This window comes from Triturus cristatus, chromosome 7, assembly GCF_964204655.1.
Source record: "Triturus cristatus chromosome 7, aTriCri1.1, whole genome shotgun sequence".
Taxonomy (NCBI): Eukaryota; Metazoa; Chordata; class Amphibia; order Caudata; family Salamandridae; genus Triturus; species Triturus cristatus.
Window position 1 is genome coordinate 813,412,982 of NC_140590.1, and position 25,199 is coordinate 813,438,180.

Sequence of the window (25,199 nt, forward strand, 5' to 3'; positions counted from 1 at the left end):
GTTTAACCTTCAGGAGTATGGGTCGGGCAGGTGTCTGAACTGCTTCCCATTATCCCATACACTCTTTGCAGTGAGCAAAGTGTGCCATGTGCAAGGGTCCGACTAGAACAGATAGGCCAGGGCACCAAAAGAAAAGCGGCCCCATTTGTGAATAAATTACTAAAAAAGTGTCTAAGGTTTGCAGTTAGGGTGATTATGAACGTGTGAAAACACGCTGTAGAAATGTTTTGCAGGATATGTAAGCAGGCCCGCCCGGTTCTAGCGGGTGGGCCATGAGCCTTGGGCGTCCGATTGGCAAGACGGGCATTCGTCCAGTACCTGAGGCCCAGAACCCGAAGCGTGATGTGAGACGTTTTTTCCCCCATCGGTGTTCGGGATGGCTCTCCTGCAGCCTGTGCGCAGCCCAGCACAGATTATCGCGGCGCATTGTCACACATAGAATGACAATGGGCCACACCCAGCAGTCACAGCATGTGGTGGGAGTTCCGCCCTGGCCACGGGAGATGCTGCTACTGAGGGCCAGAGTTTTCACTCCCCTTGGAACAGAAAGGTATGGGGGCAATAAACAGGGTTTTGCTCCCTTCCTCCTCGCAGTGGATGGCTGTCCCGACTCCAATTCATGCTGGCCAGACAAGGCATCCTCACTGCTCTACCCTCCCATCTCAAACTCAGTGTTTAACCAGAAACCAACCCCGCCTCTGGCTCTTTATCTTTCATAGTGCCCCGTACCTGGCATTCTTTAATCCCCTGTCGGCCCCCCGGAGGGCAGCTCCCCTGTTCGCACCAGCCCTAACCCCTGGGCCTCATTGTCCTGCAGGAGGCTTCAAAACAAAGGGATTTTAAACGCAAATTGAAACAAGCATTTACAATGCAATGGTCTCGGCATTGGTAAAGTTAGAGCTATTGGCATTGCTCATGACATTATTTTTGTTTATGTTTTTGTTTTCAAAACATTTAAAGAAACGGCATTGTCATGAGCAATGCCAATAGCTCTAACTTTAACAATGCCGAGACCGTTGCATTGTAAATGCTTGTTTGAAATGACAATGTGTTTTTTATAGACCCCTTGATTACACAATTCACGGAGCCTGCAGGTCATTTACTTTTAGCATGCACAGTGAATACAAATCGCACTTGGTGTTTTCATGCAGCATTTTGACTTCTTGCACACACTGCAGTGTCATTTTTAAAAGCCAATTCAGTGCGCAAAGTCATTGAATAAAACCACAATTCACCAGATTTGCAGGCATGCACCACATGATAGTCCATATCGTATCTTACTTCATTTGGAATCCGTGAGTTTGAAGGGTATTCCAGCTCACATCCTTGCCTCGTGTTCTTTGGTAATATTATTGGGAAATCCCCTCTTTTTCCAAAGCATAATAAGAGTGAGTAGGGCCTCTTTTGACAAAAAAATCACCTCCCAAAGTTGCTCCGTGAAAGGGGCCTATACTCAAATAAGGCAGCATCAATGTAGCAGACACAGAGCTTCCTGCTGTTAAATTATGGTCATTTCAAAAAAGCAAGTGATTATTTTCCCGTGAACGAGGCTCAAGAACCGAGTTGAAACGCGTTGGGACAGAGAATATTTGCAGGCAACTTATGAACTGTATCTGTTTTAATAAAGCACGTGAACTCCATGGAATAGGTCTCAATGGCTTTTTTCTGCGCAAGAGAAAAGGTTTTGTTGTGTGTGTGTGTCTATATGTCATGTGATCAAGGCAGGCAGCTGCCGAAACGCGTAATGGCGTGGCTGTTTTGAGCGGTAAATAAATCAAAATTGCACATATTTGGGTCCACTCGTTTGTTGGCGAAAAGAAGCAACGAAGCAAAAGCGAGCAACTGATATATATATTGGTTTTTTGAGTTGCCTGATATAAACTTACCATTTTTGTTGTAGAGGCAATGTGTACTAAAGGCATGCATGGTAATGACATACATCAGTCCATGTGTGCACAATCATGATGATACATTGTCTGCTGTCTTGGAATGGGTTTTCTTAAACAAAAAAGTACCTGCAGATAAGTGAGAGTTGACGATTCTAAAAGAGTAGGCTATGGAAGCAAATTTGTGAAACAACCAAATGCAAGACTTTACATTTATAGCTGCGAGCGCTGTGCGTCACGTCAGGTTGTGGTTTGCAGACAAAATATTTACAACAGGAGCAGCAACGAGCACGCAGAAAGAACACATGCAGAATCCCTCAAATGTATCAACATCAGCAATCTTCAGGTTTACCACTCCGATGTCAGCCAATGAAAATGGCAGAATCGGTTGCCGATACAAAGAAAGGACTATTATGATAACCCTCGCTGTGAATAAAGCAATGGGCTGAAAGTTCAGACAGCAGCCATTTTGGAATGGATCTATTTCCCAAAATCATAGATTATTCTACTGGACTGCTTGTGGTTGTGGAGCTATCGCTAAGCAAAATGTTGAAATCAAGTCGTGTCTACATTACGTACAAGAATAACTTAAGGCTATTCAAGTTATTACTAAACAATTCAGATAATTTTACTCTCAGTGGTTTAATGTTCCAAGATAGCCACTTGTTCTTCCACCTATCGCGTGCTTCTTTTGACACGAAGCGCTTGAAAACGTATTTCTGGCAATAGTGCACCTAAGCAAGATGTTTCCAATGTAAAGCGGAAGAGTCAAACAACAAGCAATGCCAGGCGACAACGGTGTCAGTAAGTGCTTAATTCGAACATCATGGCCTGATACACGTGGGGCTGAGACAGCGATGAGGCGGAAGGAAGGAGGGGTTTCCGCACGGAGCACATTCGCTGTGACACTGCCGGCTTTGCTACTGGAGTGCTGCTCTAAGCTGATGCAATGTGCTTTGAGTTCTGGGTCCGAGCTGTGCTGACGGTGAGTTACAGGCTGCGATCCGCGTAGTTGCACTGCATATGGTATCGCCAGGCAAAGAGCTGGACATGAAACGTATCTTTACACACTACAACAGGCATTATAATCTTTAAAGAAACAACACTGAAGATTGTCACCTTACCCACAGATGTGTGCGCGAGTTTAGCTTCAAAGCTCGAGTAGGCTTAGCGAGGCGTGTAGGTGTTGTGTTTTGGTATTGTGGTTGTGGGCAGAGGGACCCAGGAAGGGCTTCAACTGCCCTTGGAACAAGCACGCACCTAATGAGAAGATCGCGACCTGGCAATTAACAAATGCGTCCGGACGCCGGGACACCACCGCCTTTCTCCGAGGCAGAGCAGAAATGCCTCGGAGAAAGGCTGCGTCCTTTTCGGATTCGGGGGCGTGTTTTGCGGTTTAACGAAACGGAACGCAAAAAACACGCCCCCCGATCCGAAAAAGACGGGGCTTCAACGGAGTGACTGACCTCTTCTCCAGTGGCTGGCCAGCATTCAAGAGGCCAGCCAATGGAGAACAGGGGAGAAGAGGGGCGGGTGCAAGCCCCTCTTCTCCAAGACATTAAATCTCCAGACTTCCGGTCTGCCGACCGGATGGTCCCGAGACCTAAAAAGCTTCCAATACAATTGTCACTGAGAGTAATCTGTGAGAAGCAACAGAAAGCAAGCATTTTCTACACGTAATGTTTTAGTTGTGTTACAATTATTTTTAGCCGGTATTTCCTGTGGGACGGCGCGTAGCTCCGAAAAACCCAGATCGGTGTAAAGAACAGGAAGCGAGGTACCTACATAGAACCATATGGCTTGTGGTCAGGTTCAGATAGTTATATAAATTAGGATGTAATTGGGGGGCGGGCTTTTTAAAACGTAGTGCAATGGGATTTTGCTTAGCCTAGAATCACACGGTTTGTTTCGATTAAATAGCGCCGAGATTAGAACGCAGCTGGTCACTTGAATGTAAATATACAACTTGTCCGTGTGACGGTCATTACGAATTTCCGAGCAAGCAGGGGTTAGACGGTTTAAATAAACAATACAGAAAGGTTATATACACCCGATATGCAACAGACACGTAATTGAACAAAAGGAACATTGACGACTTTTAAAAATTGGAATTTGCGTGAATAATAACCCATGTTCACAAAAATAAACACCTCGTTAAAACCATTCCGGAATAGATTACTGTAAAATCATTGTTACATTTCTATGGCGGTGCCGTGGGTTGAGCACCAGCTGACCCATGTCACAATGATCCTGACCAGGGCTGTTGTTAAAGACGGCAATGCATTCTGGTACTTGTAGTTTTGATTCCATCGAGGATCCCAATAGACTCAACTATCAGATTACAAAAGTTTGAAGAAGGAAAAACCAGGCCTGGAGCTTCGTGTCCTTGTGGTAGTCACTAAGAAGTCTGAGGTCAAAGTCCAGAGTTCGCCATTCGTATGTTTTGTGACCAAGCATAATTATTTGACCTCTCCAATTCACTTGGGTGAACTGTAAACATATCTACTAACTATACTGAAAGCTGGTAGCATGCTTGAGTCGTACCACGCGCGCAGTGAACCGATTGTCTTTTTTTGCGAAGTCACTTATTGAATAACTGTTGCATGCCTCAGCTGCCTGTTTTTCTCCTCTCCAGTCACACTGAGCACGAATTACAAACTGAGTAACAGTAACAAGCATTTGCAATGCAATAGGTCTCGCATTTACGCAAGTTTGAGCTATTGGCATTGTAAATAACAATGCCTTTTTTATGTTTTGGTTTTTAAAACATAAATATAAGGCGCGACCTATTGCATTGCAAATGCTTGCTATCATTATCATGACCATGGATGCAAGGCAACAATAAAAATGTCTAGATAACTGGCGATTAATGATCCTGCTGGAGAGCAATCCTTTGTTGGTAGATTTGAAATCCAGACAAACTGTATTTTATGTGGATAGCTCAGTGGGTTACTGTCTTTGTCACAGTGATTCTTGTGTTACTTGCAGTTCAGAATTTACAATTCTTACATAGGACAGTGACCTAGGAACTGTCATCAAAGAGCTGCATACAAACCTGAATGGTATAGTTAGAACTTCACATTTTTTTTGTGTTGCGATATAGTTAGAACTTCCTCAGTCTTTCATTAGTCTAATGTTGCTAAAAAAGAGTTAGCTTGGGCAGATATACATTTTTATTAGTAAAGACAACCCACCAACCATTGGGGTATGCTTTAAATCCTGAGCTTGTGCTTCTCCAGACCACACCCTCTTAAAATATCCTGCCCACCATTATGGATGACGTGAGTCCTACACCTTATAATCCTCATTGGCTTAAGTGACATTCCCTATAGACTGATTTACCTACTTGTATCATTCATTATCTCTGTATAACGTGTGCGTGATGTAAAGTACTGTGACACCCTACACTGATATGAGTAGCACTATACAACAAATGAAATGCATAAGAGAGAGGGGCTTCGGAGAGATGAAGGGTTCTGTTGGAGGGTGGTAGTAATGGTATCTATGGAGAAAGAGGTCATTGGTTGGGCGTCAAACAAGACTTTCTCACTAGTGCTAAAGCCTGCCCTGTCAGGCCCTTTCTGTTTTTTGTTGATTGAATTAGCAGTCAGGTCATGAGTGCACAAAGACTTTCTGGTCGGCCCTCCGGGGCCGCCCAAACTAGTCATGCCCACTCTGCCCTTCTCCATGCAGGCTGCATAGGCTGCAATGCAGCCTGCATGGAGCACATGACCTCCACATAAGCCCCTGGCTGGGTGGCGTCCTGACCAATCACAACACTGCTTGCAGTATTGTGATTGGCTTTGCGGAGGGAGCCTGGCTGCCTGCATCCTGTTTTTGCCAGAAGCAGGAGAGCAGGAGCCGAGAAGACATGGGACCCGGCCGGCGGAAAACTAAGCTAAAAATGTTTTAAATTAATATTATTTCATTAACCCCCCCCCCCCCCCCGCTTGATCCTGCCCTGCGTGAACCCCCTGCCCCCTCTCCCTCCCCCGCGAGTCATACTGGCCGTGACTGCCGCAGTGGCCCACCCGAATGCACCATAGGCCCACCCAAATAAAAATTCCTGGAGCCGGGCCTGTAAGAAAGACTGCTTGGATATGAGCTTGCTGCAGCCAAAGCTTGTTTTCAGGGGAATGAACAGTAAATACCCGCCCAGCAGACCCTATGACAGGTCCACAACAGCCAAAAAACGGCCCTCGTAGTTACCTGTAAGACCTGCCGTCGAGCACTAACTGAGTGCCCTCTGGGCCGGACCGACCCTGAATGTGCACTAGGTTCACATGGGTACATTTTGACCAGTATCGTTAGTAGCAGCACTCGGGTGAGCCCTGGGATGAATAATGTAAACGCTTCCCCCGCGCACACCAGAGCACCCGCTGGCACAGCCTAGAGCTCTGCACCTGCTGCACGTGGCTTCTGGGGCCTGCACACATCACCCACCTTCGCTGCTCCTAGCCAGGAAACTGCTTTAGACAGCTCTTAAAAGAACTGTGCACTGCCGCATGGTAATCACCTATGCAGCAGGTGTACTGGCACCAGGTCTGAGGGGTGTGGGCGGCGCATTGCATCACACGTATGCTGCCTTACTTGTACTACCCAACTGAAAGCAAGGGCAGCCCGTGTCTACAAAACACACGTGAGATACGGCCTGCGTGTTTTGTCTCTTCAGTTAGGTAGGAAACGTTGGTATAAATCCTGCTAGATATGTATGGCGCAAACATTGCACGCAAAGCGTTCGCGTCACAGAGGCATTGGAACAGCCAATAATAACTATTTCCACAAAAGTAACCATGCGTAGAAATAAATACTGGGGTCTAATCTAATCCCTACTCAAATGTTCGTCACTGTCAATACTGCACTGTGACACTTTAACTCGAAGAAAAGCACAGCGCGTTAGTCTTGTTTTGTCAGGGGTCTCCAAGAGATCCAGGGTTGTGAAGGGCGGTATGCCTGGCCAGGCAGGGGGTGATGTTATTGTCCACTCTAACGTGCGCCACTGCACAGTTTGCTGGAAACGCAAACTGCAACTCTTAAAGGCTACTCTTCCAGTGAAGACGCCTGCCGCCGCTAGATGGCGCCATCGCGCCGCCTAATATCAGCTCCTACTGTGTCCTACTATGATGCTTCGATGCGATAATTCGTCCCTTTCGTTACAAGACTACCTACCCCACTCCTGCAGCAATATCTTCACGCAGCCACTAGCGCTGACGCTCAAATGGAGGTGGGGGAAGGAGGGGGAGTCAGGGGGTAAACTGGCCTCTAGCACGTTCATCTATGGAATAATCCACTCCTAGAGAACTCACTTACAGTAGGGAGCGTGGGTGAGGGAGGGGGGGGGGCAGTTCAGAGTGTTTATCTATGGCCTAATGTGTCCCTAGTTTATAAATGCACTCAAGAGATGCCACTGGCCAATAGGATTGCAGTACAGAGCGTTTTTGCTGCAGCAGGTCACACACCTTGATCCCCGTCCCTAACCCCTTTTGAACCGCCCTCTCTAGAAACTAACACCACAGCGAAATATATTTTTCGAACCCCAGACCGACATTGTTACCTCTATTCCCTTGCCTTGTAGGCAAGGGAAATAGAAAACAAATATTTATACAACACACAAGTGGTACTGTCAATGTGGAAGGGCAGTAAATATGTATCTATTGGGAGCAGAGGTAGGAAGTACGCGATTCCGCCGGATCTGGTTTCCAGCACCTTTTCCTGGGCCGGATCTGTCTGTCAAGGAAATACTCCGAGGGGATATTTGTGACTTTGTGGCACAGGGCAGCGCAGCAGTGCAGCGCAGCAAGTCACCTTGCTGCGCTGTCCTACGTCAAAGTGAAAGGGCAGGAATAGGGTGCATTCCTGGTCTTTTCTCTGGGTCTGCCGCCATTTTGGAAGCCAAACACCAACGGAGGCACCCTTGCACCAAGCCAAGGTGCAAGGCTGCCCGTGTTGTCAGCAGGATTGTTTTTGTGCACAAAGGGACACCTTACTGCACAGACACAATTAATAGAGGTGTTTTCCTCTTTCAATGTGTGCTACAGAAAGGAAGAGGAGAAATTAAGATATTTCTCCTCGTTACGCCTGTCCCGGGGTGGCATAACATTTTTTTTTTTACAAGTCCTTGTAAATCTGGGAATGCGTCAAAACCCATGGGAGTTGCATGGGAACTCCCACCACAATGCCCATGGAACGCCTCCCTTGCACAGAGTGTGGCGACGCAACAATCTGCACTGCATTGCCATACTCAAGATTTATCAGCCACACAATGTGACTTTGTGTGCCTTCATAAACCTGACTCAAAGCATAGCGTCCTGCATGTATCACTTTGCGTGGTGCAAACATTATGCAAGGGTCTCATAAATTTGCCCCAAAGATATTTCCCCTTGTTAAGCCTTTCCTGGGAGGCGTAGCTTTTTGGCACATTTCCAAGTTTAACTGTTCTTGTACATCTGTAAATGCATCAAAATCCAAGGATGGTGTGTGGAACACCCAGCCAACACCTATAGAAACGGCTCCTTGGTGCAGAGCACTACAAAGCTGCGTTTTGCTCTGCGTAACATTACTCGAGATTTATTAAGCCATGTAGGACCATGCAATGTGGCCTTGTGTGGGTTCATAAATGTAATTTTTCATTTGCGCCGCTCTTGCACCACATTGCCGGTGAAAGAGTGATGCCAAGGGGCTCATAAATATGCCCCTGAATTAGTTGTGGTGTCCGTTTCTGACACCAGGGCAAATTCAGCAGCACTCGCACGTTGCTTGCTTCCTGTTTGGCAAAGAGGGCCTTCTTTTATTTTAACATCCACCTGGGCCCAATACAAGAACTTTATTTAAAGGTCCATCAGCCCTTCTTTTTTTTAAATATCAGCTTGGCTGGGAGGTATCTGCAGCCTAAGAACTAGGAGGCAGGTTTATGAGTTTTGTGGCGCAGTGACCTAACTGCGCTGCTGCATCACAGGGAGAGGGCAGGAATGCACAGTATTTATCCACAGCAGCACATTCCTTTCCCCTTATGCTGGTGCCATTTTGGCAGTCTAGAGTAAGCGCAGCCACCCTTGCAACCTGGTGCAATGGTGTCCGTGTTGTAGGCAGGATTGTTTCTGTGCAGGAAAGGGGCTCCTTGTACCCACACTTTTCTTTTATCACCATGGCCCTTTTTCCGCAACCTGCTCCTACAAGTTCGCTGGCCACATTGCCCTCACTGTGACCATCTACCGCGTTCTTTGTATTACTCGTTACGTCACCACTTTTAACCGATTTAACTGAATATGTGATACAAAGCACACTTTTTGTAGCTTTTGCTGCATATCTGCCTCCTGGCAAAACTTTACTAATATATTCAAACCTCCCCTCGCATCCTATCTCTATAACTCACTGACAGAGTTCTATGTTTACTGCAAGGTTTTGTGGTGGGCTATATCACTGATTATTCACGTAGTAATGTGATCATCTATTGAGATAAATTACTAATCAAAGTAATAAAAAAAGGAAAATTCATCAGTGATATGATGGAAGTGTAACTCCATCTCTCTTTTAAAAAAGAGGAAGCAGGAGGCCCAGGATAGGTAACAGGACCCCGGATGTCAACTACCTTTGTCTACCTTTGCACATCATGATGTGCAGCCTAAGGGGGCACACCGGGCCGTTGCCAGGCAACTATAAACAGAGCACCAGAAGAAGTGTCAGCAGACAAAGCCTAAAGACGCTTGGTCAGTTGACAGCTGCCTCATCCTATCGAGAGGAATTTGTGGCAACTTCACTGTGCCAAAGTGCGAAGGTATGGGGTAATTCATGCTCCTCACATACACCCAGACATGACAGCGTTTTTTTTGCCAGGCCTGGGTCAGCGAACTCACAGCGTCTGGCGTTACCTACTGGTATTAGCCCGTCATTAACAAATGGAGTAGGCACGAACAACAATTTGTAAATAAATGTTGCAGCACGAGTACTGCTGGTCCTGAAAAAGCACAGGTCCTGGGGAATAGTTCTGCTTCTGCCCCCCTTCTGACAGGCCTGCAAAGACCAAGAAAGTGGGGATGTTTGTTACCACTGGCCCAGCCTTCCCAAAAGCTGTGGGAGTACAAACATGGCATTGTGCCAGTTGTCATGCCCATCCGGAGGCCACACACTGGTACATGCCATTAAAGACCGGGGCCACTAACAGCTGCTCGGTTCACTATTGTGAGCACAAAACTCACTTGTCGGTGTCAGCTGACAAGATCTACCAACAGTTTGTAGCCAAAAAATGGCTGGCAAAGGTAACAGCTGTTTCACTGTCCCATTCACAATTACCGAGGTTCCATTAACCCTCACAAAAATGAGGGTGTGGGAGACGCAGCACAGCTGACAGCTGCTCTGGCACCCTGTTTGAAATTCCAAACAGGACACCAGGTCAGCTGCCAGCTGGTTCTGACCACCTTCCCCCTAACAAGGTTGAAGGAGGCTTAACACACATGAACTTAAGCAGCAGTCTGCCAGAAATTACATGCACATCCACATTACACGTTTCTTATTATGCCTTCACATCAGTTATATGAACGCTTTTGCTCCTGATAATACTATAGTGCTCTCAAACCAAGACTCCCCCTCTGCTTTTAGGAGGAACAATAGACCCGTCGAAAAACCCGGAGGATATCCCACTAAAGTCACCACACTAGTTACCCATCAGTTGAGGCACATTATAGGTATTGGTCAAACATATGTTTTATATATCAAAAGCAGATAAATGTTTAGAGTCCACAAAAAGCTCAAAGATGTTCATTGATTCTCATTTTTTATTTTTCTTTCTTGTATTGTCCAAGTATCATTATAACACATAACAGCCGACACGTGTTTCGTCCATCCGGACTTTTTCAAGGCTGTAAACAAATGGATACAGATATACAAATTACAAACCACATAAGAACATATAATGTGCAGAATTTAATGATTAAAAAGGCGATATTAACAATAAAATTCTCTTCCAAAGAGACTAATTTACATACATTTGTATTACATCAATTCATTTTGTCTTGACACTCAATAGACATGAGGGCTAGTGTCAATAGGTAATTTAAAAACAAATGTAATTCCGGTGAAAAGGTTTAGCATTGAAGTGTAGAGAGCCACCACCAGAAAAGGTTGAAGGAGGCCCAGGACAGCATACATCTACTCCAGCACCCTGTTTGCAATAGAGATCAGGGTGCCAGGCCACATATCAGCCGCCCTAAAACTCCTTGTAAAGCACCATTCGGTGTGCTCGTTAGTCTCTTGCGGACACCCACCCTCCTGTACCCAGGGGAAAGGGGGTATCGGCTGGCATTATCATTGTGCCCAAGGGCAAGAGGCCTTTTATGCCACTCACGCTGAATAAGAACTGAGAGAATATTTATAAACCTCATTCACCTTCCTGCCACGTCCAAATTAAGGAGGGTGGGGACAAAGGGCCACAGTGAACACAGAAACAAATCAATCATTTACAATGCCAATAGGTGTGGCTTTAAACGAATGCTGTATAGTAATGTGAAACTGCAACAAATGATGGACGGAATGCTGAATGATTCAAACATTCTCCCCCAGTCAAGAGATCTGGGTAAAATCCACCATTCTTTTGCCCACTACCCCACCCCAGTTTGGACACAGCCATCTGCAAATCAGTCTTGACCCTGTGCCTCATGGGAACAGTCCACACCGAACTGCCAAGCCAGGTCCTCCCTGGACCGGAAACAATCATCCTGGGACCGGTTTCGGGGTATGTCACCCTTCATTAGCCAGGCTAGCTTGAATCCAGTGGCACAGTGAACAAGGGACCCACATCTGGGCATACCCATCCCACTTAGGGCGAAAAGTGTAGGTACAACAAATGATGGACGGAATGCTGAATGATTCAAACATTCTCCCCCAGTCCAGAGGACCTGGCTTGGCAGTTCAGTCTGGACTCTTCCCATGAGGCACAGGGTCAAGACTGATTTGCATATGGCTGGGTCCAAACTGGGGTGGCGTAGTGGGCAAAATAACGGTGGATTTAACCCAGATCTCTTGACTGGGGGACAATGTTTGAATCATTCAGCATTCCGTCCTCATTTGTTGCAGTTACACTTTTCGCCCTAAGTGGGACGGGTATGCCCAGACGTGGGTCCCTTGCTCACTGTGCCACCGGAATCAAGCTAGCCTGGCTGATGAAAGATAATACCCAGAAACCGGTCGCAGGATACTTGCTTCCAGTCCAGGGAGGACCTGGCTTGGCAGTTCGGTCTGGACTGTTCCCATGAGGCACAGGGTCAAGACTGATTCTTATATGGCTGGGTCTAAACTGGGGTGGCATGGTGAGCAAAAGAATGATGGATTTAACCCAGATCTCTTGACTGGGGGTGAATGTATGATTTATTCAGCGTTCCGTCCATCATTTGTTTGCGTAGCACAGTATAGTAATGTGAAGCAGTACATGTAAATAGTGTAGGAATGGATATGTATTAAAAGAGGCGCAGTTACTGTCAGCCTTGCTTCTCGTAAGCAAGGACTATAAGTATTAAGTGCATGTTTACGCACCGCTTGCAAGTTTTCGAAACATGTAAATAAAAGGCATTGTCATTTACAATGCCAATAGCTCAAACTCTTGCAAATGTGCGACCAATTGCATTGCAAATGCTAGTTGAGCTCTGAGACAGAGGCGACAGTAGCCATAGAAAGGAAGGGACCATGACGCCAGGCCATGAGTTTCAAAAGGAGGAGGCAGCTGCAGCCGAAACAGACCTGGTCTTTGAATGCACAGCAAATGTATCAAGATATGAGAAAGGTTTACAGCTCTGTTTACAACAGAACTCTGTAAACCAGCAGCACTGTTATCCAGTGCTCCAGTTCAAAGAAAGAAATAGTGCTCACAAGCTCCGAATTAGAACACGTAACAGGGCAGTCCTTGAAAATGTGCAGATGTGTTAAAGCCCATATCCTGAATATAGCATGTCTCACTGAGGCAGTGCAAGCGCTACCTAGTCGAGACCTAAAAGGGTTCCCTATGAAGTTGACCTTGGTCTTTTTCACCTTACTGGATATAACACTTTAGCCAATTATGATATTGTACATTGACTGATCGAATGTTTCCAACCATAATACTGGAGTGGCTATATCGTATTATCTGGGCAATATGTTACAATTTGCCTTTATGTGCATGCAATGGTTTTAATGATCAAAATAGATGCACTTTATGGCATGTTTTCACTGCGCGTACGCGCTTTATAAATACTAGAAAAAAGGGTTTCCTAAGACCAAACTGTGGAGATAGAAGATTTGCACTATAATAATCCTTGTTAGGCCTTCTTATGGGAGATTTTTATTAAGACAACTGTACATTTTAAAATATATTTGCAATTTTATTCATGGTTGCCTTGTATGCATGCAAGTTTATTAGCCTGCCTCACCTGCAGTCATGAGCCAATGAAAGCTATAGACTGGTTCATTGGGAAAAGTTATTTTATATGCCATGGGCCTGTCCTATCTCTTATGAAAAGTTCTGACACAGGTAGTAGACCTGAGTTATTTATTCTGAAGCACAACTGTTAAAGCCAATAGGCATTTAAGGGTGGATTGTTACTGCACCCTGTTAAAGTCTTCAGATGCATTTTGCTACATGCAATTTCACAGATTAGTTTTTGAGAAGAATATTTGTGTTTATTACCCCTTTCACAATCTTAGCGGTACAAGATTTGCATTGTAATAAGTCTTTGTAGAATCTCTTCGTAAGGTCTGACAGGCTTAGTCAGGGCAGACGTACTTTTAATAATTGGACATTTGACAACACGAGCAGTGAAGAGGACGATTGTAATGGGCAAGCCCCCACTGCTAACCAGAGAGTGAGATTCAACACTACAGAAAGGACGAATGAAGATCTAGGTGTTCTGCTGCGCACTTTTTTACAACAACGTCCTCCAGATCAGAGAGGGGCCAGTCACAGGGGCAGGGGCAGAGGGCGCGCCCGGCAGAATACCAACACATCGTGGCAGACTTTTTTTCCAGGATTACGCGCAGCAGGGGCAGAACACCCCTTTAATTAGCAATGAAAATGACATAGTGGTGAACTTGTCAGCACATCCATTAACAGCAGATGAACACAGGGTTCTAAACAAAGGTTTAGGGTATGTCCCAACCCCTAAACATGACAGCTTCAAGCTGCGTGGGGAATTACATGGATTGATGAGAAAAATCAAATTGAAAAAATTCTTTGAAGGGAAGGAATTAGATGCTCCTTCAATATTCTCTACCAATCTGCGTCGCCCCTCACAATTTTGTCCCCCCAACAACACCATTGGCCCCGAGGTCCAAGTGTTTGAACAAAAGGTAATACAAGACATTGTTAACCTGGAAGAACAACAGCAGGGTTTTAGTCGCAGCAATATGACACTGGCTGACTGGCAAGCTGTACATTCTCTCCAGCAGAATCGTGAGATCACCATCAAACCGGCTGATAAGGGCGGTGCAGTGGTGGTATTAAATACCATAGACTATGAAACTGAGGTGGCCAGATTACTAGATGTTCGCCACAATTATAGACCTCTGATGAGAGACCCCACTAAAAACTTACAGCTGACCATTAACAACATGGTCGCAGAGGCTAAGGAGAAAAAATGGCTCATGGTCAAAGAAGCAGATTTCTTGATTAATGACAAACCCAGGGTACCTGCCTTCTATATCGTTCCAAAAATACATAAAGTGCAGAGGCCCCCACCGGGACGCCCCATAGTATCGGGTATTCAATCAGTCCTGGAACCATTGTCTCAATATTCTGATTTTTTCTTGAGGGAATGCGTTATCACGCAGCCCTCTTATGTACAAGACACCACAGATGTTTTAAGAATTCTGGATGACATTGTGTATGGCCCTGAACATCCGTTTTTAGTCACGATTGACATAGAATCATTGTACACCAGCATCCCCCAGGAAGCAACACTGGTGGCAGCAGCTCGCGCCGTGGGGGAGTGCGAATGGTTCTATGATGTCCCTCAAACCTTTGTCCTACAATGCATTGAGTTAGCTTTAACTCAACATTTCTTTGCCTATAAGGACCAACTGTATTTGCAGGTGTCCGGGACTTCAATGGGGGCTACCTTCGCCCCCAGTCTAGCATGCATTTATGTGGGCCAGTTTGAGGCCAACCACATCTATCATACCACCAATCTCTTCCAGGAGAATATTTTTCTCTGGAAGAGATATATCGATGATGTGTTATGCATCTGGACAGGCTCTGAAACTGATCCTGACAGGTTCCTGAATTGGTTGAATAACCTTGATGAGTGTCTCAAGTTTACTTGGACTATAAGTAGAACAACAGCAACTTACCTGGATTTGGACATTAAGGCGGCGGATTACAAACTAGCCACTAATGTCCACCAGAAACCCACAGATAAGAACTCACTTTTACACTATAGATCTTATCACCCCAGGGCCCTCAGGGATAATTTGCCTGTAAGGCAATTCTTGCGATACCGCAGGAATTGTTCCTCCACTGAGGGCTTTGTGGAACAAGCAGTGGCCTTGTCCCGTAAATTGGAAGAGCGAGCATATCCTAGACAGGTCATTAAACAAGCCAAAAAAAGAGCCTTGAATACTCCCTGAGCTGCATTACTTGACAGAACACCTAAGATCAAGGAGGACTGTATCCCCGTGGTTACCACTTTTAGACCCTTGTCTACAAAAATCAGAAAAGTTATTAGAAAACATTGGTCCCTGCTGAACACCCCTACTATGATTATGCCTCCACCCCGCTTCGCTTTTAAGCGATCAATCAACCTGCGAGACCAGTTGGTTCATTCCCGACCAAAACCAGAGATCAAAGACACAGGGATTCCTTCGGGGCATTATCAATGTGGGGGGTGCACAGTGTGTGAGCTTACAATACCGACTAAAATTGTCATGCTGTCGGGAGGCAAAACATGGTACCTTAACATGTTTAGTAATTGCAACACTTGCAATGTCATCTACAGACTCACATGCCCTTGTGGCCTTCATTACATTGGCCTCACCACACGCAAAGTTAAGATCAGGGTGCAGGAGCATCTCAGTACTATACGAGTGGGTAAATTAACCACAAAATTGGTACAACACTTCAGTACGGCGAAACATAGTCCAAAAGATTTGCGTTGGGTCGTGCTGGAAAGGTTGGTGGGAGACCTATACAATATGGAAGCAAGACTGACTACGAAAAAGGATCTACGAAAGTTGGATCTACCAGGAGAAAGTGGACCAACAGGGATTGAACGATTACATTGAATGGCATAAGGTAGTGACCCGGTAGTCTGCAGTCTAGAACCTCGATTGTCTAAATTTCTCCAGATTTATCATATAAGGCCTTAGCCCATAATCACTAATGGACCTAATTGTCAATAGAGCAACATGCATCTGGGTATCTGTTTCCAAAAACCCCTCTTAATATTAATAAACGGAATAAAAGGGATTCATCTCTGCATGCATATAACAGCCTACACAATATGGCCGCTGCGTACTTCAACTAACTTATAAACGACTACGCATGCGCGAAAGCGTCGCGCGGTGCGTATTAAAGACGTGGTTTTTCGTCCACACTCTGAGGCTGAATATTATCGGGATCAGCAGGCCGACAAGGTGAGTGGACGAATGTATAAAGGAAGAAGTAGGGATCCCCATATATTGCTTACGAACTAAATAGATATGGGAACTGGCTGTTTGTTAATATACCGCGAGGAGATGGTATATTACGATACTTTGAGGCACCATTTGGGCGCGACGATTAGATGGAAGCAATAATATCTCACTTACACGATTGGCAAGATAGTCGCAATGATTAGTATTGGTACACATAAACGTGAGGCTGAACAAATGATGACTTACAAAACACAATAGAGTAGATGTCTCCATGGAAAGCATGATTAGATACTTGCAGCAATTATTTATGAGTAGATGTCTGCAGCAATTACCCATTAGTAATAGTGAAGGTGGCGTTTGACCTCCATACCCAGTTTTATTGACACTTATGTTTGAGTACGGGTTCTAACTGGATGTTTGTGTCCCCCAGAAATATAAACCCGTGGCAATCTGACGACCAAGAAAAGAGTGTACAAGCACACCCGGACGTAGCTTACACCCATTTACAAGAGAGGTTTAGGTATGCTCAAGACGAGCAACCGCATGGTATATATTCCTGGTGTTGTTGCAGGCACCGGATTTTAATTGCACAGTCTGTTAAGAGAAAGTTCTCTTACAAAAAACATATGATTTATGCGGTTGAAAAGGCTGATTGTCTGTTTACGAATTGTGTCTTCCTCAGGTGCAGACAAAAGTTCATTGGTCTGAACTAGTGCAGTGTGGCCAGTCGACCCTAGCCCTGATTAAATTGCCGCAAAGTGTTCAAGGCAATGAAACATGTTGGTTTTAAGTGAGCAAACGCACAGCATAGAATAAACAATCATACAGCTAGTGTTGTTTTGCTCGGTTTTAACGTGGATAGACGTGGGTTCTGATCAGACCCCGTCTCGCCTATTTGGGTTGACATTATTATTAATTTTGAACACAGATACACAAATTAGAATTTAATTTTCACACGTAGCACTACACGATGGTATTGATAAGAGGTTTTTGATTTGATTTTCTTTCTTTTTGTATGGCAGTCGCTAATGATGAGAACGTGAGGTAGCAGGCGAGTACCTGTCTGCGTATCCTCCATGGTGTTACTTCTGTGATGCACCGCCATCCTTCCCTCACCTTTTTCTATCACTGCTGTCTCTGAGCGGATACCATACGCACATGGTCTCTCTCTTCCTCTTTCCTCTTTACATTTTTAGGAAGTGGGACAACAAGGGAGGCACTTTACACACACAGACACGATTAAGATTTTTTCAAAAAATTGAGTGACATCAGACCCTATCTGTGTACGGCACAAAAAGTTTTGCCGACCATGATAATTCAAAACAAAGTAAACTTGAATGTGTAAGGGTTATTGATGAAAGCCTGTTCACTCTATCTACTTTGTTGGGCAGGTCTTGTTTTGTGAATAGGCTTAGTTTTCTGCCAGGATCCTGTACTAAAGAACAAATACATCACTGCTATATATACACTAGTGGTATATATACCAGTTCAGTCATTGACTCTCTTGCCATATGAGTGGCATTTGTCTGATCACCTGTGCACGGGAATAGCACTGGTTACAACGCGTACACTGCGTTCTAGAAAAATGCACAGTAATGACTTTGCGATGTACAACGCATGCGTGGTAATGCATGCGTTGTAATGGTATCGCGAAGTAAAAAACTCGTTGTAATGGCTGTTTACCGTGCACGTCCACCTGAAACTGAGAGCACTTTAGTGTCAAAGCTGGTGGGCCAGTCCTTTAGCTTCCATTTTCTAGTGACAGGTCCCTTTTAATTTCCATCCATCTCCTCTTTTTATTTACAGGATTAAAGAATGCTACACCTCCAACGACAGTTCTAAATGGCTACTTGTTTGCCGCTAACATCTGCAGTGTACCGCAACATGTACAGTCACTGCATCTAAACCCCCTGACCACTATGGAAGAATATTGTCCATAGGGTTTTATTGTTTTTACCTAGGCAAGAAAGTCAACCTGTTGGTCTAAACGTGGGTGTCAGATGGAACTATAAAACCATACAGTTTGTACAGTACCATTGGAAGATGGCCACCTGCTGTTCAGTGGCGTAATGAAATTTGAGGGGGCCCCCCTGCAAGATGCATGGAGGGGTCCCGCTCTGAATTTTATCAAGAACTCTCGGGCGTTAGTACTGTGCTGAGGGGGCCCCCTGCAGCTCGGGGCCCCCCGCACCATGGGGGATGCGGGGGCTTGTGTTACGCCACTGCTGCTGTTTTGCTTAATTTTGCTACTGCAAGCACGTGTCCACCATTTTTTGGCGATAGCATGTTTCCATTCTTCTACTTTTATGCTGTTTATTTATCTTGCATATGCTGCTGAGTTTGTGCATTTTATTGTGGTTGTGTAAATATATGAATGCAAGAGTGAGTCAGTGACAAATGGATCCATGAGTGCAAGCAGGAGTAACAGAATGCATGGCTGCTGACTTATTCTGTGCCTAAACCCATCAATGAATAAGGAAGCACTTTCATTTATAAGCCAGAACTATAGACTTTGCCAATGCTTGTTATCAACCTTCAAGTGATAGATAGTCAATTTTCCTAGTTGGACATATGTTCACTCAGCTGCACACATGCTAGAAAGGTGTTCACACAAACATTCTGTTGCCGCACATGATGAAGAAAAATGAGAGGGAACATTGCTCGGGGGAGGTGAATGAATCGTTGATCTATCAGAGCATAATCTGTAGTGACTGTGACAAGTGTTTTTTTTTCTTGGTATCTCCTTATGAGAGCAGAGTCCATGGTTTTCCTGTTAAATTACTACGAATATGCAAGCGTGCATAATTACCTGGAGGCATTTCCCATTTGGCCCCGCTCCGGCCACCTTTGTAGTATGCAAAGGTCTTCCCTCCTTTTACCAGTGTGATGGTCAGTTTATCAAAAGGCCCCACCAGTGCATTTCCCACTGATTTTAGTGATGCGTTCTTGATGCAGAAGAATACGAGGACATCTCCATAAAACAAAGAAGCACTTACTTCATATAGTTAAGAGGATGGAGCCTTGTTTGGTGGAGATTTACCTCTTTGTAATTTAAGTTGTCTTCCATATAGAAGGATTCATGTTATCACAGATTTCTGGATGAATATGCAGAGGAACAATCACATTGCCGAAACACACACAAGGTCACTGGAGACATTTTGTCATGGTCCATTACGCAGCTGTAGTTTGGAATATGCACTATACATCTACCCAACGAAGTAGCACTTACTAATTAACCAGTAGAAAGTATTTCAGTTGGGTAGACATTTTGTACAAAACTGTGGACGCTTGTTGCATTGGGATTTCTCCAGCATGGTAGCAGAGATCTCCACCTACGTGTGACAATTTACTGCTAGTAACTTTACACTCATAAATCTTACTGTAGCAGGCTGCACCAGGGAGTGAAGGCATGTAAATCTACTTTCATGTGAAAATATACACTCCAAAATGAGTAGGTTAGCACCTACGTGCACTAGTAGGTTTACTTGGGAGCAAATCTACATGTGTAAATTTACCTTTATTTATAAGTGGCTACGTATTGTCACTGACTAAACTTACAAGAGGCTTCAGTCTTTATGTACAGGGAAAACATTAGACATGAAAGCAGCGATGACATCACTGGTGACTTTACTATCATCAAAAGCTGCTTCCTGCTATTGGTTGTTAAGCACTTTTCCTAACTTCCCGCTGTTCCTGTCAACATGGCTTTTTCCTCTTTTCTTATGTATATTTCTGGTAAACTTAACAAATATATGCATTGAAAACCACAATTAAAGCTTAGTTATGATTCATCGAGCACAAACTCAAGAAATCCATCAAATTCCCACTTTTGGCAAGCAACGCACAATGCACCATGTACACCATAACGCACACCCTGCATGTTTTACTCTTGGTAGTCAATCTTTTTTTGTGTGCCACTGGCAAATGTGTTTATTGAAACTGGTGTTGCTCAGCCGCGGTCGGTAGTAGGAGTTCCTGCAGGGCGGTGACGTGGAGAGGGGGAGGGGCAGGGTGGGGGGTAGTAAACTATGGATTACGGAGGTTTACAGGTAAGTAAACATATAAATTAATAAAGCGAATTTCGTTGCGTGCACTACATCGCATTTGGGGATGCAGTGCACGCAACGAAATTCGTTTTATTAATTTATATGTTTACTTACCTGTAAACCTCCGTAATCCATAGTTTACTACCCCCCACCCTGCCCCTCCCCCTCCCCACGTCACCGCCCTGCAGGAACTCCTACTACCGACCGCGGCTGGTGTTGCTTAACATACATAACAGGTAAATTTCAGGCTTTTTGGATTCTTGTCCATTGAACAATAACTAACCTTTAACTGTGTTTTTATAGTGAATTCCTTGGGTGATTATTATATTATGCATCCATCTACCATCTACCCATTCTGCATTGAGTGAGACCTTTGGCCTTTGATCTTGAGCCCAACCCATCGCAGGTGGCAATCTCCCACATCACTTCACAGTCTTTGGCTATGAGTAGTGAGGGTTAGCCAAAGGACTTGGCCTATGGCTAGGCCCAACACCCAACATGCTACACGTGGCCTTTCACCTTGCAGAGCGAGGACTGGCCACAAAACCTAACCATCTGCCAGATCTGCAGCACCTGCCTGTGCATCTTACCAGGATGTTGTAATTTGCTATTTTTCTAACAAAGCTGCACATTATAGGCCTGTTTCTGTTTCAGCAATAAAGGCAACAGATCAATTGGACATACATACAATGTGCTTTGCATAAAATACATAAAATAATTGTCCTGCTGTGGAATCCTATTTTTGCTCATACAAAATATTAAAGTGCATATCAGAATCCACTACTGCAAGAAAAAAACATGTTTTTATCCTTTATATGTCGATATTTGCAACTCAACTTCATGCCCCGTGAAGACTGAATTCAGAAAGTTTCCTCCTTTCAGAAGCCGCTGTTCTATGGTACACGGTGCTCACCAATCATTTTACCTTTTTTATGTTAGTTGTCCACAGCGTTACTATCCTAACGTGTTAAACACATTCGTTTTATTCCACAATCAATGTCATATTTGAAGGAATAACTATAGATAGTCGATTAAACCAGAAAGTGAGTTCCAGGATCAAATATTGCTTTTCACCACAACCCTTTTACCAACAAGAATGTTTCCACATCAGTAATATCATCATCATCATATCACAGAGTACTGTCTACAAAACTAAAGCGACAGATTTCTTTGACTTCTTGAGGCTTTCTTCCAAAGACGTATGTTTAGTGTACTTTGACTAAAATATAAGAGGGGGGACAAGGAGCTAATTTGAAATAGGTCCTGAACCAATGCTCCTAAAGGTAGTACATAACCAATGTGGATGGTATCAGTTCCTTAAAGGGGAGGGGAAACTCTACAGCAACCAGATACGCTGTAGGCGATAAAGGATGTTTTCAAAGGATATGTGAGTGTGCAAAGAGGAGAGAGGGTACTCCTATGTGTGATTCGTGGTGCCCTCACACACCCTTGCAAGTGTATAGCATCATCATTGGGCAGAAGCTCTTCGTGGGGGTGGCGCTGCAGTCCCTCACGGGCCCTATTCAAGGGCTCTCTGGCGGAGATCTTTTTAGGAGTTGCCGCATTTGTGTATGAGGGTGTGTGGGTTGGGAGGTGATAGTGAGTGCAAGATAAAATAACCCAGGGGGCCTGGACAATTTATTGGGAGGTCCCCTAGATCAGAATAAAAAGGTCACGGGAATGGAGACGCACAATAGTGCCACATTGAGAGGGGAAACCGAACAAATAAGATCCCGCTGCTCTCAACCCATGTAGTGAGTATCTAAAGTGTTAAGTGTTAGAAGGGGTCCCCTTCTAACACTTAACACTTTAGATACTCACTACACGGGTTGAGAGCAGCAGGATCTTATTTGTTCGGTTTCCCCTCTCAATGTGGCACTATTGTGCGTCTCCATCCCCGTGACCTTTTTATTTTATCTTGCACTCACTATCATCTCCCAACCCAAACACCCTCATACACAAATGCGGCAAGGGTGTGTGAGGGCACCACGAATCACACATAGGAGTACCCTCTCTCCTCTTTGCATACTCACATATCCTTTGGAGACATCTCTTATCGCCCTCAGCGTATCTGGTTGCTGTAGAGTTTCCCCTCCCCTTTAAGGAACTGATACCATCCACATTGGTCATGTATATTTAGTGTACCCCTGCAAGCAACCCAAATTCCTAAAATCTAAGGACATTTTTTAGTCCCTTAAAATGTTATGTTTACCAACAGAAAAACCTTCGCTGGCCTGTTCTGTTCGCAGATTGCAGCGAATCATCAATTTTCCACATTATAAAGTGCATGCAGAATGACAATTAACAACACCTGACCTGTTCCTTGTGAGGCTGTTCCCTGTGAGGCTTTGATCTCACATGCCATTATAACACCATTTTACTGGGATGGAAAAATAAGCAATATCATTCATTCTGCCTACCAGAGAATGAAGTTAGCTAAATGATGCCTTGATTTCTTTTTCTTTTGGTGTGTGGGGGGTTTGGTTCTTAGAACGAACTTTAACAAATACTAAGATATTAGATGAACTTGGCACACCTTTGTGTTAGATCGAGGTTTCTCCTTCACCTAATTACTTCACTTTATAGACAATGAATAGATTTGCTTCTGTTGGACATTCGTCAAAGATTGTTTGACTTATAACACTAAGTATTCGGGAATCACAGTGAATAATTCCAAGCATGGAAGCGACAGGCCAGACACTTAGCATCATGACCAACTTGAACTGGAGAAACAAAGGGAAATTTCGGTGTTCTTAACCAGTATCAGACCCTTTTCCCCACAGCTAGCCTTACCAGGGTGGTATTCAGATCTCTTGTCAATTTTAATTGGAGTCTTCAACTGAGAACCCAGCATAAAGCATTTTAAGTCACATTGCCGTGTCAGGTTTAGAAAACGTTTTCAAAGAAAATGTATTGTTCTAATTACTTATGTGTTTATTTTTTGCAGTTTTCTATAGTATAGACATGATCCACAAATACAGATGTATTACACAACCCTTCAGTTTTTAATCATTCACATACTGTTTTGGAATATTGGAGAAAAATTCCTTGCCCAGTGGCTGGCTGAAAATCTTGAAGAAGATCCTCTCCTTGGTGAGAGTCCAAAGGGCTTGAGCAGGAATAGGAACAAAAGCTGCTTTCGATTCATTGATCATCATTCCAAGAGCTGATCTAGACAGAGGCGCCCCATCTGCCTCATTCTGCTTAAACTCAGCCTCATTTGTTCCAGTGGATCATTCAAAACTGATCATCTGGTTGAAGGAGGAGGTGGGGGTTAACAAGAACTGCTATAGACTGCTTTAAATAATTTCTTCATACCAGAAAGTTTCCTTAATATTACCACTCTTCCATTCCAAAGCTGCAACATCTAAATGCAGCGGACCACGGGGCTCTTTAATTTCACAGAATCTCTTTGACATTTACGTTCGGCCATTAGCCAATATTACGAGGACCACAGCCAGCTTATCTTCAGGCTCGATAAACCTCTCCGAGAGATTCAAGTGGGCCTAACAGGGTGCCTCTCAGCCACCCTGCATCAGATGAACTGTAATTTTCTGAGGCTTAATGGGTCCTGGACAAACCTCTTAGTACTAGGCAAATATAACTCATGAATGATTTCTCTTTGGCCCTGTTATGTGGGTCTGGCACCAGGCCCTGCTGGGAAGGTCAAGAGCCTAGGGTTTCTGCTTGATAAAGAACTCATCTTGGATTCACAAATTAACTCCCAGCTGAAATTGTGTTTATGCAGTAATTTCCAGCATTTTGCATGAAGCTTGTGTGAAATACTTGAGATTACACAATTACGCCACATTGCATGATCGCAATTAAGTTCAGGTAAAAATCCTATCGCAGGAGCACAGAAACAACACAAATTATCAGACCACAAGTGTCTTATACTCAAGTCATGTGTGATTTTCACTCCATTTTTGGTGCAAAATGCTACATTTAGTTTAATAACACATAATTTGCATACTGTTGGGGGAATTTCACGTCATTTGTGCAAAGAAAATTATTCAAATTTCGCCCAAGGTTCTTCATGTTTTCTTCAACTGAGAATGTTAAAGAAAATTCTCCCCTTTACAGCTACGCACCTCAGAGCCTTAGTTGCCAGTTATGAAAATGCCTGCTATCTGGGCCTCCCAACTAGATTTTTGCAGAACAGATGCCACAGACCCTAGCTGTTGCGTTAGTTTTCAAGCAGCACCAACATGGTAGGGTCTCTGAGGCCCTCTGAACTCTACACTGGCTTCCAGCTGAAAAACAAAAAAAATTGTAAAGTTGATGTTTTTGTCCTGAAGTATAGTATAAGAGACATGGAGGCAAAGTTACAATTTTTGACATAGGACAACGCTGCAAGTCTTCTAGCAGCACTGCCCTACGTCAAACGAAAAGCACAGGAATGCACCGTATCTACAAGACATGGCGCATTCCTGTCCTTTCTGCTGGCACACAAACAGCAGCCGAGCGCCAATGCGGGCACCTTTGCAATAGCGCAAGGGGTGTCTGTGTTGCAGACAGAAAGGGACACCTTCCTGCTCAAAAACAATGAAAGGAGGCGTTTTCGTTCTTCTATGTGTGCTGCAGAATGCAGCACATGTGGAAAGAGGAAAAAAACGAGGAGAAATGTAAACATTTCTCTTGGTCATGCCTGCTTTGGGAAGACTTTAGTTTTGGTGCT